At 39.5% G+C, this 13,484-nt stretch overlaps 1 pseudogene; it reads left to right on the top strand.

Moving 5' to 3' along the window:
- The first annotated feature begins 4,359 nt into the window (after positions 1 to 4,359).
- On the top strand, positions 4,360 to 8,143 carry LOC110346714 (olfactory receptor 5B3-like; annotated as a pseudogene).
- Positions 8,144 to 13,484: the final 5,341 nt, after the last annotated feature.

Genomic DNA, 13,484 nt, shown 5'->3' on the forward strand with positions numbered 1-13,484 from the left:
AGTCTTGATGTTACTGGTGCAGAATGCCAATATCTAGGCACAGCTATCTCTGACCTCTTCTTTTACTCAGTTTCATTTTAAGGCTCAGATTGATGTAAATCCTGGAGTGATATCCTTACTTCTGAGATCCTTTTTGTAGAAAAAGAAAACATTTTCTTTAGAAATATAATACTGACAAGAATAACAAAGACATCTTAGGATCGATCTGATTGTGGTTTTCACTGTTATTGCCTGTAATGTTAAATGAAATCATTGCTAATCATTTTTTAAAAGAGGAGCACAAAGAAATCCAATAACAGATCATGCTTTGTAGCAATATATTTATGAAAATTAGTATACTTTCCAGCCCTGCTTTTTAAAAAAAAATTACTTCAAATTCTTGGTTATGTTTCTCTGTTAGAGAATTGAGTCCTTTCTCCATACCTTCTTGAAGCTCATGGACTTTTCTTCAGGTATTTTGAGAATTCGCAATTTTTCCCTGATAGTTTGAAGATCTCTGTTTCTGAGTGATTGGGATTTTGCACCTTGTGCTGTCAGTAATGTGAGGTTAAGGTTTCCTAAAGATCCTGGTTCTCGCTGACAGGCAATATTTTCTGTACATTATCTGATTGCACACTGCAGATTACATCTTCATCCTCTGACTTTCTTTGTGCCTGTCCTTCCAGAGCATCTGAGCAGCAGGCTTTTTTGTTCCTCTCAGCCTAAGACCACTTCTACTATTTTAGCATGAGATGATGACTAAAGTCCAGGTTTGTCTTGAATCCATTTTTAGTGTATTGTCACCATTTCAGCACTAGCGGGTACCCCAAGTCCGTGTGTGTTACAACCTGCAGTTGTGTTTTTCCTGTGAACTGTGGGATTCCCTCACACTGGTAGTCTATCCCTGAAAGCCTCTACCCAGGCCTGGGTGCTTCATGGACAGTCACAGACTTGTGTTCGAGAACTGCAGGACTAAGCCCAGGTCTAGGCCTCCTCATGAAGAAAAATAATCTAACACCTCTGCAAGGACTCGATACTCACCTCACTTTTCATTCCCCAGCAAACAATTGTACAATTGCTCTCTCCATGCTGTATTTAATAAGGTTGAGAAGAAATAGAGTGGACAGTCCACTGCATATAAAATCTAAAACATGGGCTCATCCCCAGAGCCCATTAGGAACAATGCAGCACAGAATTAATACTAAGATGCTGAGGTGGATTCATGGCCCAAGACTACTACAAATAGTCGTGTGTGGTGCTGGCTCAAATAGAAATTCGGTTGCCTGGATTTACAGATCTCTGCCTGGCTTGGGTTGGATCTGGAAGCTATCTGTGTGTGGGCACTGTGCTAGGAAATAGCCATTAGAGCTGCCCAGTTTTAGGTTTTGCCAGCTCAACACCAAGTCTCAAGGCACAGCCCTATGCTCAACATCCTGCCCCACCAGCCTAGAGGAAGGGTCTTAACCTCTACTATGCTTCTTAAGTTTGGAAGAGTCCTTTTGCCACCCACATAGGCTGGCACTGAGCTGGCTTCACCTTGGTCTCCTAGCCACAGGGACCCATGTAGATTTAAGGGATCTGCACCAGGCCAATGCCATTGCAGGCAGCAATGCCATCCAAAATACAAGACCATCCTATCAGGGCGCATGTCTCTGCCTGGTGCTGGGGTCTAGAGGCTGCATCTGTGAGCACTGGCCTGGGGATGGGGTGTTCATTTTCTGCCCTGCACTGAATCTGACTATAGTGGGCCTGGCACTGACTTCCAAGGCAAAGACATGTGCTCACTTGTTTGCCTTACTTCCTAGTGGGTGAGGTCTTGCTCCTCACTTTGCCACCTGAGGTTGAGAGAAGTGTGGTGGAAGCAACCAATTGGACATCTAGCTAAATTCAGTCCTGAGGCTCAGGCTCATGCTCTTGACTGGGACACAGGCTGAGAGACTCTGCCCAGTCCTGGGTTTCACTCTCCTGCACCTGGTATAGTGTATTGTATTGTAAGTCTAAAGTCTGGACTTAGTCCCTCCCCCCAACACACACACACACACACACACACACACGCACACACACACACACGCACACCTAAGTTGGAGGACTCTCCACAATGCACTGGTTGGAGTAGGGGAAGGGTTATGTAAACAATGCTCCCCCTCCTGGTTTCTTCAGTGTGTCTATTGTGCTCAAACCAGGCACCATGGCCTCTCTCCTGGCTTCCTTGGCTCTTTTGAAATTAGTGTAGGGCATTTCCGTTACTCAAACTCATGTCTCTGTAGAGAATCACTTGAGAACCTTACTTAGTTGCAGTCTTATTCCCAGTGTTTAGTAGTTTTCTGTACTGATAAGGTTTCATTCATTTTCTCTTTCGTGTATCTGCTCTTCTGGTGAGTTTTAAAACTTCACGCACTTTTCTGATGCTTATGCTTCACTTGTACAGATATAAGACTTCCTTAAGCATCTTCTGTAAGGTCAATCTAGTGGGGTTGAATTCCTAGTTTTTCACTTGTCTTGGAAAGTCCTTATTTCTTCTTTATTCCTGAAAAAGTTGTAATAGCTACAGTAGTTTTGACAGGCAGTTCATTTTTCATTTAGAATTTTGAATATGTCATTCTGTTTAATCCTGGCCTGTAAGAATTCTGCTGAGAAATCAGGTTTAGTCTAATTGAGTTTTTGTTTTCTCACATGGTCTTAGTTAATCCTCACTGTAAAAGGTGGAGCACATATCACTTTTCCCATAAAGAAACAGTCCATGTCCTGTCCAAGTTCATGCAGTGGTTTTGCAGTAGTTATCTGGCACAGTTTCTTTCAAGTATAACTTGATGTTTTTCCTTTGCTGTTTTTAGAATTCTCTCTATCTTGGACTTTCCACAGTTTGACTTTACGCTATTGTGGTGAGGTTCTGTTTTGGCCAAACCTGTCTGAGACCCTTAGAGCCCATGTGCCTAGAATTTCCTATCTTTCCCACCATTGGAAATTTGTGCTCTTATTCCATTGTATGTATTTGTTCTGCCTTTCCCTTCACGAGCTGACTTTATCACTATCACTAATTTCTTCTCTGGTTTCACATGGCTATTCCAGAAGATCTGTCTTCCCATTTAAAAATTCTTCCTTCTGCTCCATCTAATTTGTATTGAGTGTCTCTTCTATTTGGCCCACATTATTACTGTGATGAAATCGTAGAGGCAGACTATGTTATGAAGGAAACAGGTTCATTTTGGCTCATAGTTAAGCATGTTCAAGGTCAAGGGGTCTCATGTGGTGCTAGCTTCCTCCTGACAGAGTACAAAGGTAGCAAAGAGTGTCATGTGGCAAGGAAAGAGCACATCATGTTTGTCTGTGTGGTCTCTCTCCCTCCCACTGCCATCAGGTTTCAGCCATGAAGTTACATCCCAGGACCTTATCGAATTCTCATCAGTTCCCAAAAGATTCACCTCTAAACACCATGGTCAGATAAGTTTCTACTCCCTAAATCATTAACTTATGATTTGGGGTTTAAACTTCTGCTTGACTTCAGTGGCCAAATCACATCCAACCCACAGCATTTCTCAACAGCCTCTATTGCTTTGCTAATTTATCATTCATACTATGAATTGTTTTCCTAATTTCATCAAATTGTCTATCTCTATTGCCTTGTATCTCATGGGGTTTCCTTGGAATCATTCTTTTGAATTCTTTATCAAATATTTCATCAATATCATGTTCTTTGAGGACTGTTGTAAAGAGTTATTATGTTCCTTTGGATGTGCCATGTTGCCTTGTTTTTTCATATTTCTTTTGTCCTTATTGTTGACATTTGCATCTGGCCGATAAGTTGACTCCACACATTTTGTGCGGTAGCTTTCATAGTGAAGGAATTTCTCCTGAAGATGCCTGAGGGAAGGAGTCCCAGTTAGGAGCAGGCTGCACAGCCATAGCTCCCCATCACTCTGCTACCACCTGAGTGCCCACTCCTGGCAGAGCAGTGTTGGTATTAGCTTCTTCTCATGGGAGTGTCGACCTACTGTGAACTGTCTCCCATCATCCTCAGAGGGGACCATCTAGTCGCAGGGAAAAAAGCTTGGTTCTGTATTCTGCTTTATGGTGAGGGATAGAATTATGTCATTATATATTACAATGCAACAATAGCATAGAATGTATGTATTACAATGTAATTATGATAGAAATAAAGTGTTCAGTGAAGGTAATGAGCTTGAATTATCCAGGAACCATCTCCACCCTCACCCCACCTCCCACCACACTCTGTGCAAAAATTCACTTCCGTGAAATTAGTCCTTGGCGATAAAAAGGGACTTTGGTTTCCTTCCAGGACTTCTGTCTTAGGGTGTCAGTTTGGGAGGCACTGGACATTGGTTCCAGCAATCTCCCTGTCACTCCTTCATGTATCCGTAAATGGTGGATTTGAGCATTGTGTGTGTGGTGTCTGGGTCAGAGACACCACCCATCTCTGAGGGACATGTGAGGTTGGAGCTCTCTAGTAGCCCGGTGGGTGTGATGCACAAGAGTCGGGATGCAGCACCCACTGTGTGGCTTTTTGGGCAGTGTGGGTAGTGGCACCAGGGACATGGATAGAGTGGACATCTCCTCGGTCTCCCCTGGGTGAGCACTGGTGATGGGACTTGCAGCAATGGCAGTGCTGTGGATTGCAGAGGATATGTTCCTAGTCCCCATCTGCACCAATACCATTGACATCAGGGGCCTCTTGTGGCTGTAGGGCAGTGTTGTGGCAGGTATCCTATATATAGAAACCCCCCAAAATCAACAAAAGATGTTACAACTAATGAATGAATTCAGCATAGAAAATTAACATGCAAAATCAGATGCATTTCTGTACACAAATAATAACCTATCAAGAAGAGGATCCCATTTTAAATAGCATCATCAAGAAAGAAAAATTTAGGGATAAATTTAACCAAGGAAGTAAAAAAACTACTGAAATATACAAATTTCTAATGAAAGAAATTGAAAGAGAGATAAATAAAAAACATAATTTGCAAAGGTTTCCTGTGTTCACAGATGCAAGGAATTGATGTTGTTTACATGTCCGTACTTTCTAAAGCAATATGAAAATTCAATAAATCTCTATCGAAATTATAGTGGCACACCTTACAGAAATAGAAAAACACTTCTAAAATTCACGCAAAATCACAAAATGCCCCCAAAAGACAAAATCATCCTAGAAAGAAAAAGTTTGAGTTACCATACATCCTAATTTTGAATTATATTACAAAGCTACAGTGAGGAAAACAATATTCTACTGGCATAAAAACAGATAAGTGACTATTACGTTGTGATGAAAGCATTTAATGTCTGCTCCTTCAGGAATTTTGAAATAGACCATGTGAAACTGTTCACTAAATCTTGATCCTCCTGTCTCACTGAATCTTCGATTCCTTGATCAGCACCCACGTTTTGTCATCCACCCCTCCATGTCTGGTCTCTTAGCCATTATTCTCGCCACACTGTGCTTCATAAGTACATATATAATTACATCCTTCACAAGTATCAGTCATATATTATTATTTGTCAATTAAAATAATTTTTTAAATTTTGAGGTATAAAAAGTGAAAAACAGACACATAACTGAATGCAACAGAAAGGACAGCCCACAAATAAACCCAAATATACATAATTAACTCATTTTCTACAAAGAAAATGAGTCAAGAAGACAATCAAGAAGACAGAATAGAGAAATATAATTCTGTTAATGCTGTTAAGAAAGTTGTATTTGCACATGCAAAAGAATAAAATTGACCTTTATTATCCATCATACACAAAAATCAACTCAAAATGGATAAGAGCCCTAAACATTAACATCTCAAATCATAAAACTTAGAAGAATAGAAAGAGAAAGGCACTGTCCTTGGTAATGATATTTTTTATATCACATCAAAGCTCAGGCAACAAAAAGCAAAAATAAAGTGAACTATATCAAACAAGAAAGCTTTTGCACAGCAAAAGAAACAATCAGCAAATGAAGAGACAGCCTATAGATGGAAAAAGTGTTTACAAGCCATGTATCTGATAAAGATCACTCTTACTATTTCTACTCTGCAGCAGTCTTAGTTACATCCCACACTGCTGCAACAAAATACCAAAATACACCCACAACTTGAGGAAGAAGTTTATTTGGGCTCAGATTTCAGGCACAGTGAAGGTCATGTGTATGCACACATGTGCTACTCGACACAGCACACCATGTTTCTGCACACAGGTTAATGGCTTCTTGCCTGGTCAGGATGGATGAGGAGAGGTGCTGGGCCTCTGCCAAGGAACGTTCCCCTGAGAGCCCCATGCCTGCCCACCTGGGCCCATTCACCAGGCTAAAATCCCACAGTGACCCAACACAACATTATTTTAAAGAGTCCAGGTTCTGCACGGAGCCTATGGTGGTTGTTTATTGAAATGAAGGCTAAGACTTTATTTCACTGTAGCCTTTCCCCAAACTGAATATATGCACCAAGTCTGCAACCACAGACAGGGAAAGAACCCAAAGAAGAAAACTGTATTGGTTCATGCAGAGAGTAATGCTTCACCAAGATCTTACTTGCTCATCTTCCCTTGCTATGCACACACGATTCTGTAATGTATATAGGAAGGTCTGTTTCATTATTTTTAAATTGCAAATAAGGAAACTGGGCTCAGCAGAAGATAAAATAACCCTTCTGAGTACACAGTTAAATTCGTGACTGATACAAGGCTGAAAGATGCATTTCTGAACTCCATGTTTATGATATTTCCATTTATGCATCAGGAACATTGGGTCATTTCTACTACTTCTTGAGAGAGTTTCTCCAATATTATTTATTCATTCTTTCAGAGATGAATTTTTGATTTCAGACACACAATGCAAGATTCCCTTTCCCTACTTTTCAAGGTACAAGGTAAGCTTCCATATTCAACAAACATTTGTAATAAAAATGAAGTTAATCCAGAAGCAACTGGATCAGCTACAGCATATTCTGTGGGCTTTTAAACTTAGATCTGGTTAAACACTTCTCCTTAAACACATTCCTAAACACTTTCCTTTGTATAGGACTCAAAAATAATTTGTTCTGGGGCTGGGGATTTAGCTTAGTGGTTTCGCCGCCTGCTGCGCAAGCGCAAAGACTCGAGTTCAATCCACAGTACCAAAAATAATAATAATAATAATAATTTGTTCTGGATACAGTACAGTATTTATGAAATGGCATGCTGCCTTCACTACCAGGAAGAGCAAAACCTATGACAGATTATGGTCTCACTGAGCACCCTGTAACTTCTTCCTGTCTAGAATGTGTGGTGCTGTCAAAGGGGGAAGTTCACCAAAACAGGGCGAAATGACACACTGTTAGTCACCGGAAAGGTCATCATTTAATTAAGAGGATCTATATTCCCTTTCACTTTAATTCCCAAAACGCACCCTTTCTTCTTCATATAGGAAACCTGAAATGTAGTGATTAAAGGCACATTTAGTGCTCCTGACAGGAAACAAGGTCATTTCCTACAATGCCTGTGCTGCTCAGATGTTCCTGTTTGCGGGTCTCATTTGCTCAGAAAATTATCTCTTGGCCTCCACAGCCTATGACCGCTATGCAGCAGTGTGCAAGCCCCTGCACTACACCACCACCATGACCACAAATGTGTGTGTGGGTCTCGTCATAGGCTGCTATGTCATCTCATTCCTGAATGCCTGCATCCACACTGGAGAAACATTCAGTCTCTCCTTCTGTAACTCCAACTTGGTCCATCACTTTTTCTGTGATGTCCCACCAGTCATGGCTTTCTCCTGCTCTGACAAACAGGTTAGTGAGCTGGTTCTTGTTAACCTTGTGAGCTTTCATAGCTTTTTTGCCTTCCTTGTTATTTCAACATCCTACATCTTCGTTTTTGTCACCATCCTAAGAATGCACTCAGCTGCAGGACATCGCAAGGCTCTGTCCAGCTGTGCCTCCTACTTTATCACCATCTCCATCTTCTGTGGCACTAATATCTTCAAGTACTTATGGCCCAAATCCAGTCACTCCATGGACACTGATAAAATTTCCTCTGTGTTCTACACTATAGTCATCCCATGCTGAACTCTATGTTCTACAGTCTGTGGAACAAGGAGGTCAATAATGCGTTCTTGAAAGTCAAGCATACATTCCTTTTATTGAGGCCAAATAAGATGCAACACTTTGAATGTAGCTTATGAGATGCACCTTCCCTGGAGAATTTCCTCTGTGATCTTTCCCAGGTTCTGATTTGAAGTGAACACTGACAGTAATAGTCTCACTTGTGCAAAAGTTTGACATGAAAAAAATGGTGTGTCCAAAATAAATACAGAGTGAAGAGTAAAGGTATCCTGGGTTCTGCTGTCTAAACCATCCTTAAGGATACTGATGTAGGCACACACAACACAGTGTTCTTTCCATGCCTCGTGTTAATGTGAATATGTGCACAAAAGGCTCAAAGATGCCCATAAATAGAAGAAATGTCCTCAGGGGTCACATGATAACAAAAGGATGTGGTAGATTTTGCCAGTCTTGAATATAATGTGCTATTTGTGGCAGTTAACTTTATGTGTTTTTGGCTGGGTTAACAGATTTTCTGGCTAAGAGACAGCCAACAAATTATGTTACTGTGTGTCGGTGAGTGTGTTTCCAGAAGAGCCGTGTGCTTAAAGCAGTGGAGTAGTAAACAGGGTCTGTGCTCCTCACTGTGGGGCCAGTTTTCTCCCTCTCTCTCCCTCTGACCTTTAGGGCTCCATCTCTGACACTCTCAGCCATCATGGAATGACCTGTGCCTCTTCTTGGTCCTTTGCTCTCTGACACTTATGCCAGTAGCAAGTCCCCTCCTCTGGCTCAGGTCCTTGCCTCCGACTCAGGGAGCCCCTCCACCATTGTCCTTGTGATTGCAGACAGAGCATCGCTGGACTTCACAGGCTCCATGTTGTGTATGATGATGCCCTCAGCACGCATTCTCTTGCGTGTCTGGCTGTGTTCTGTGGATTCTTTTACTTGAGGTCCCTGACTAAAGCATACTTGTTTAAAAGTTGTAACTTAACATTTGATTTGTGCAAGAGAACACAATTTTGGGTAAAAGGTTTTGTCTATTTTTCCCATTAAGTTTATTGGTACATTTTAGGTATAAAACGCAGTTGCATTTATCATTGGGATCTTGTACCATAACATGAGTAATTTGGTTCTTATGTTTTCCCCTTCCCCTGCCCTCCCTTCACACCCTCCACCCTTCCTTATTTGCAAAGACTGTTTCCATTTCTTTTCTTTTCTTGTATTTTTTCTTTTCCCTTCTTTCCCTTCCCCTACCCCTCCCACTTCCCCTACTGCTTTAGACCTTTTCTTCCTATTACACAATATCAAAATATATATTTTTAAAATTATAATATCAAGATCTAGGAGACATTACCACAGATTTTACAGAATTTAAAAGGATATAGAGAGCATATTACAAAAATCTTTTTTGAAATATATTTGACAACTTCTAAGAAGTACCTTGGAAGACAAATTAATGAAACTAACTCGGGAGGAAATATAAAATTTGAATAGCACCTATTAAAGAAAGTATATTCCTAGCTTGAAAACCTACCTATATGACAACAACAGGCTCATATACATTTTAACTGATAAATTATATCAAACATTTAAAGCAGAAAAAAGGAACACTTTTCCCCTCATTTTAGGAACTCAACATTGTGCTAATACTAAAACTGCATAAAGATAACAGAAGAAAAATGTATGAACATAGATAGAAATTTGTTCAACAAAACAAACTCTTAGAAGTCAGATCTGGCAGTATGTAGAAAGTGGTTTTATTATAGGGATGGCAGTGTTGGTTCAGCATTGGAAGATCCACCCCCAAAAGTCATCATTTTAACAGAGGAAAGGAAAAAGCCATATGATATTGTTACTAGTTGGAGAAAAAGTATTGGACTAAATTCTACAGCTGTTCATGGTAAAAGCTATCAGAAGACTAGAAGTCTTCTCAACAGATCAAATATCCACTCCATACTTCCAGCAAAAATGCCTTATATGAATGGAGAAGATACAATGCTTTCTCCTTAAGGTGGGAAACAAAGGCAGATATGCTTACTCTTTATCTGTCCATTAAACTTTGAATCATAGGCCTAAACCAAAATAATCTGGCAAAAAATGACACAATTAGGATAGGATTGGCACAGCAGAAGAAAAATCTTTATATGTAGATGAAATGATCATGTACAGAGAAAATGCTAAGAAATCTCTAGGAGCCCCTAGAACTTGTATTTCAATTTGGCAGGATTAGAAAACACAAGGTATATATAAAAATCCAGGTCTGTGTATACTTTCTATAAATGAAGAATTGGATATTGAAATTTTAAAGTTATGTAGCAGTAAAAAGAAAATAAACAGTGTTGGAAGATGTTTAGTACCTAATTTTAAGACTTCTTCTGAAGCTGCAGTAATCAAGGCAGTGTTGGTGTAAGGGAAGACATATAATCATTGGAATAAAACAGAGAATATAGAAACAGAACCACATATATATGGTCCGCTAAGTTTTGAAAGATTACTTAATATTAACATTTTATAGAATATAAATTCAATTTAAGAGTAGAGGAAAAGATAGTGTTTTCAGCAAATGGCACTAGAACACCTGTTATCCGTATAAAAAAATTAACCTATACCCTTTATTTCCATACATAAAAATAACTTGAAAGGATCTATGAACCTAAGTATGAAAGACTAAAACTATAAAACATTAGGAAGAAATTATAAGGGAAAATGTTTGTGAAATTAAGGTAGGCAAGAACTTCCCAGGATACAAAAGTACATGATGTATAACAGAAAAAAATTGATAAATGAATTTTAGAACTTGAAATGACAACATTAAAATGAAAAGTAATCCTTAAACAGACCATATTTACAATGCATATAAACTATGACCAGAATACATAAAGAACTCTTACAGCTCATTAATAGACAATCCAATTAAAAAGTAGATACAAGAAGATGATAAACAGGCAGTACAGCACAAGGAAAGTGTCCAAAACTAGAATCAGAAAAATACTAATCAGTACAATAATAAGATTGAATTATACACTCATTAGGGAAATGAAGTTAAAAGTTTTAAAAGTCTTGTCATGACTTTTCATTTTTGTTGGATTCTCCCCCTTTGTGTTTAATTTGTCACACCCAATGGATTTATTCTGCTGGGTTTCCTTGGGTTGTGATCCCCATTATCTTTTCTTAGATTATTGTCTAAAATTTTTTAGAGTGCTGGTTTGGTATTCACGAAGTTCCTAAGGTGCTCTTTACTATGAAAGTATCTTATTTCTCCATCAATTTTGAAATATAGTTTTGCAGGGTACATCAATCTGGGTTACAGGCTGTTTTCCTTTAGGACTTGAAATACATCACTCCAAGCTCTTCTTGCCTCGAGGGTTTGGATTGAGAAGTCTGCTGTGATTCTGATGGGCTATCCTTTGTATGTGATTGGTTTCTTTTCTCTCACTGTTTTTAGAATTTTGTTCTTCTGCTGGGTTTCTGGAATCCTAACTATTATATACCTATGTGCAGATTTTTTTTGATCAAGGCTAGTTGGAGTCCTATGTGCCTCATTTATCTGTATGTGAAGTTCTTTTCCCCTGCTTGTGAATTTTCCTGTCATCACTTCTCTGATCAGTGTTTTTATGTCATCTGCATACTCTCCTGTTTCTTCATTGACTCCAATAAGTCTTATGTTATTCTTCTTTGCATCATCTAGCAGCTGCTGGATTAGTTTCTCATGGTCCCTTACAATTTTAAAGCAATTTTTCTTTTCCTGGTCACTAATTGCAATCTTATCTTCTATATCTGAAATTGTGTCCTCATATTGACTGATTCTGCTGCATAGACTTTCAATGGAGTTTTTAATCTCCTGGAAATCTGTTTGCATCTGTTTTATGGATTCCATTTGTTTCCTATTTTGGGATTCCATCATGTTCCTCAGCTCCTCTATTTTTTAATCTGTGTCCTCTCTAAATTTATTAATCATGTCTTGCACTATGGGTACAATCTCTGCTGTTATCTGAGAAATTATTTTTGATTTGATTTTTTTCAGATTCTCCTTTTTTGCCAGTTCAGTGAGTCCAGGTGGATGAGTATCAGATTGTTCCACCTCGTTTCCCTTTGGGGTTGTTTTAGGTGATCTGGAAGTCTGGTTTTGAGACTTGTTTACATGTCTTCACATTTCCGTGGGGGAGTGGGGGTGCTGCTGCCACCTGTGCTGCTCACCTCCTCTGCCCTGGGAGTGGTGGAATGGCAGTGGGGGAGCCTCCTCCTGGGCACTAGGATTGGCTAACCTCCTCTGCCCTCAAGAGGTTTTATTTTTGATAATAGTGTTAGAGTCATAATTTCAGAAAATTTGATATATATTGTAAAATGAAAAAGTTTCTCATTTCATATTTTAATGAGCAATGTATAAATCTTGATTCTCATGTGAATTAATATGTATTTTTACTATGTCATTTGACACATCCAAGATTTTTATATTTTAATTTTCAAAGGGATAAACTGTAATAAAAAATTCAGGAAATACAGCAATCTTTTAAATATATTCATATACTGCTATTTTCAGATTAAAAACTAAGCCTAAAAACCAATAATGTTGTACATTGTTTGTATTCTACAAATTCTTCACATTCTAAGGCTTTCCATTGTTTCAGTTAGTTACATTCTTCCCTGCAGTCTCCAGCTTCCCCCACCTCCAGTGCTTATGCACTGATTTTTTTTTTTTTTGCCATTTCTTCACAAATTCCACCAAACACATTCCTCAGGTCCTTTGCACTTGCTGTTGCCAGTGTGGAAACTTCTAATTTCATTCAGAGCAATGACTCAATGGGACCCCATCACAGAGACTTTCCCTGACCACTTTCATCAGCTGCTCAGTCTCCAGTCATCAAGTTCACTGTCCCTAATATTATGGCTGTGTCTCATGGTCCCATCAAAGCCTCATGCTGTTTTAGTTGGGGTTTTTGGGAGGTGGCTGGATCTAGGGTATTTAATGCTAGGATCCAGGATGTGATGCTGAACTGATTCATGGTGTGATGCTAGTATTATGGCTGCTCCACCCTGAGTGTGAGTGCTACCTGCTCTAAGGGTGTGTGTGATAGATGGCATATGAAGGACAGAAAGAGTGTTGTTTCTTGTTGGTCATTGCTTACTGTTACTTCCCTACTTTGCAGCTTTTTTGCCTTCTGCCAGCCAGGACTTTAACTTTCAGTTGGGTATTTTGTCTCACCAACAAGAAAAGTAACTAAGGCAGAATTTGGTACCTAGAGTGGGGTCTTTGCTGAGATTGTACCTGACCATATTGTTCAGGATCCTATGGAACTGGTTTCTGGGAACAGTTTGAAAAGGATTGAAGATGCCAACTGAAGAGGCAGCCCTGGAATGCCTTAAGATATACTCAGTGAGAGATTCTGGTAAGATCTCAGAAGAACAGAACACTGAAAGAATGCTGCTGGTCAAGGCCAGACTCAGGAGACTTCTGCTGGGAATGTCTGCACTGGCTGGTGG

Source organism: Heterocephalus glaber, unplaced genomic scaffold (genome assembly GCF_053883595.1).
Source record: "Heterocephalus glaber isolate CG9 unplaced genomic scaffold, H.glaber_assembly_v1.0 deba00001805, whole genome shotgun sequence".
NCBI classification, from domain to species: Eukaryota; Metazoa; Chordata; class Mammalia; order Rodentia; family Bathyergidae; genus Heterocephalus; species Heterocephalus glaber.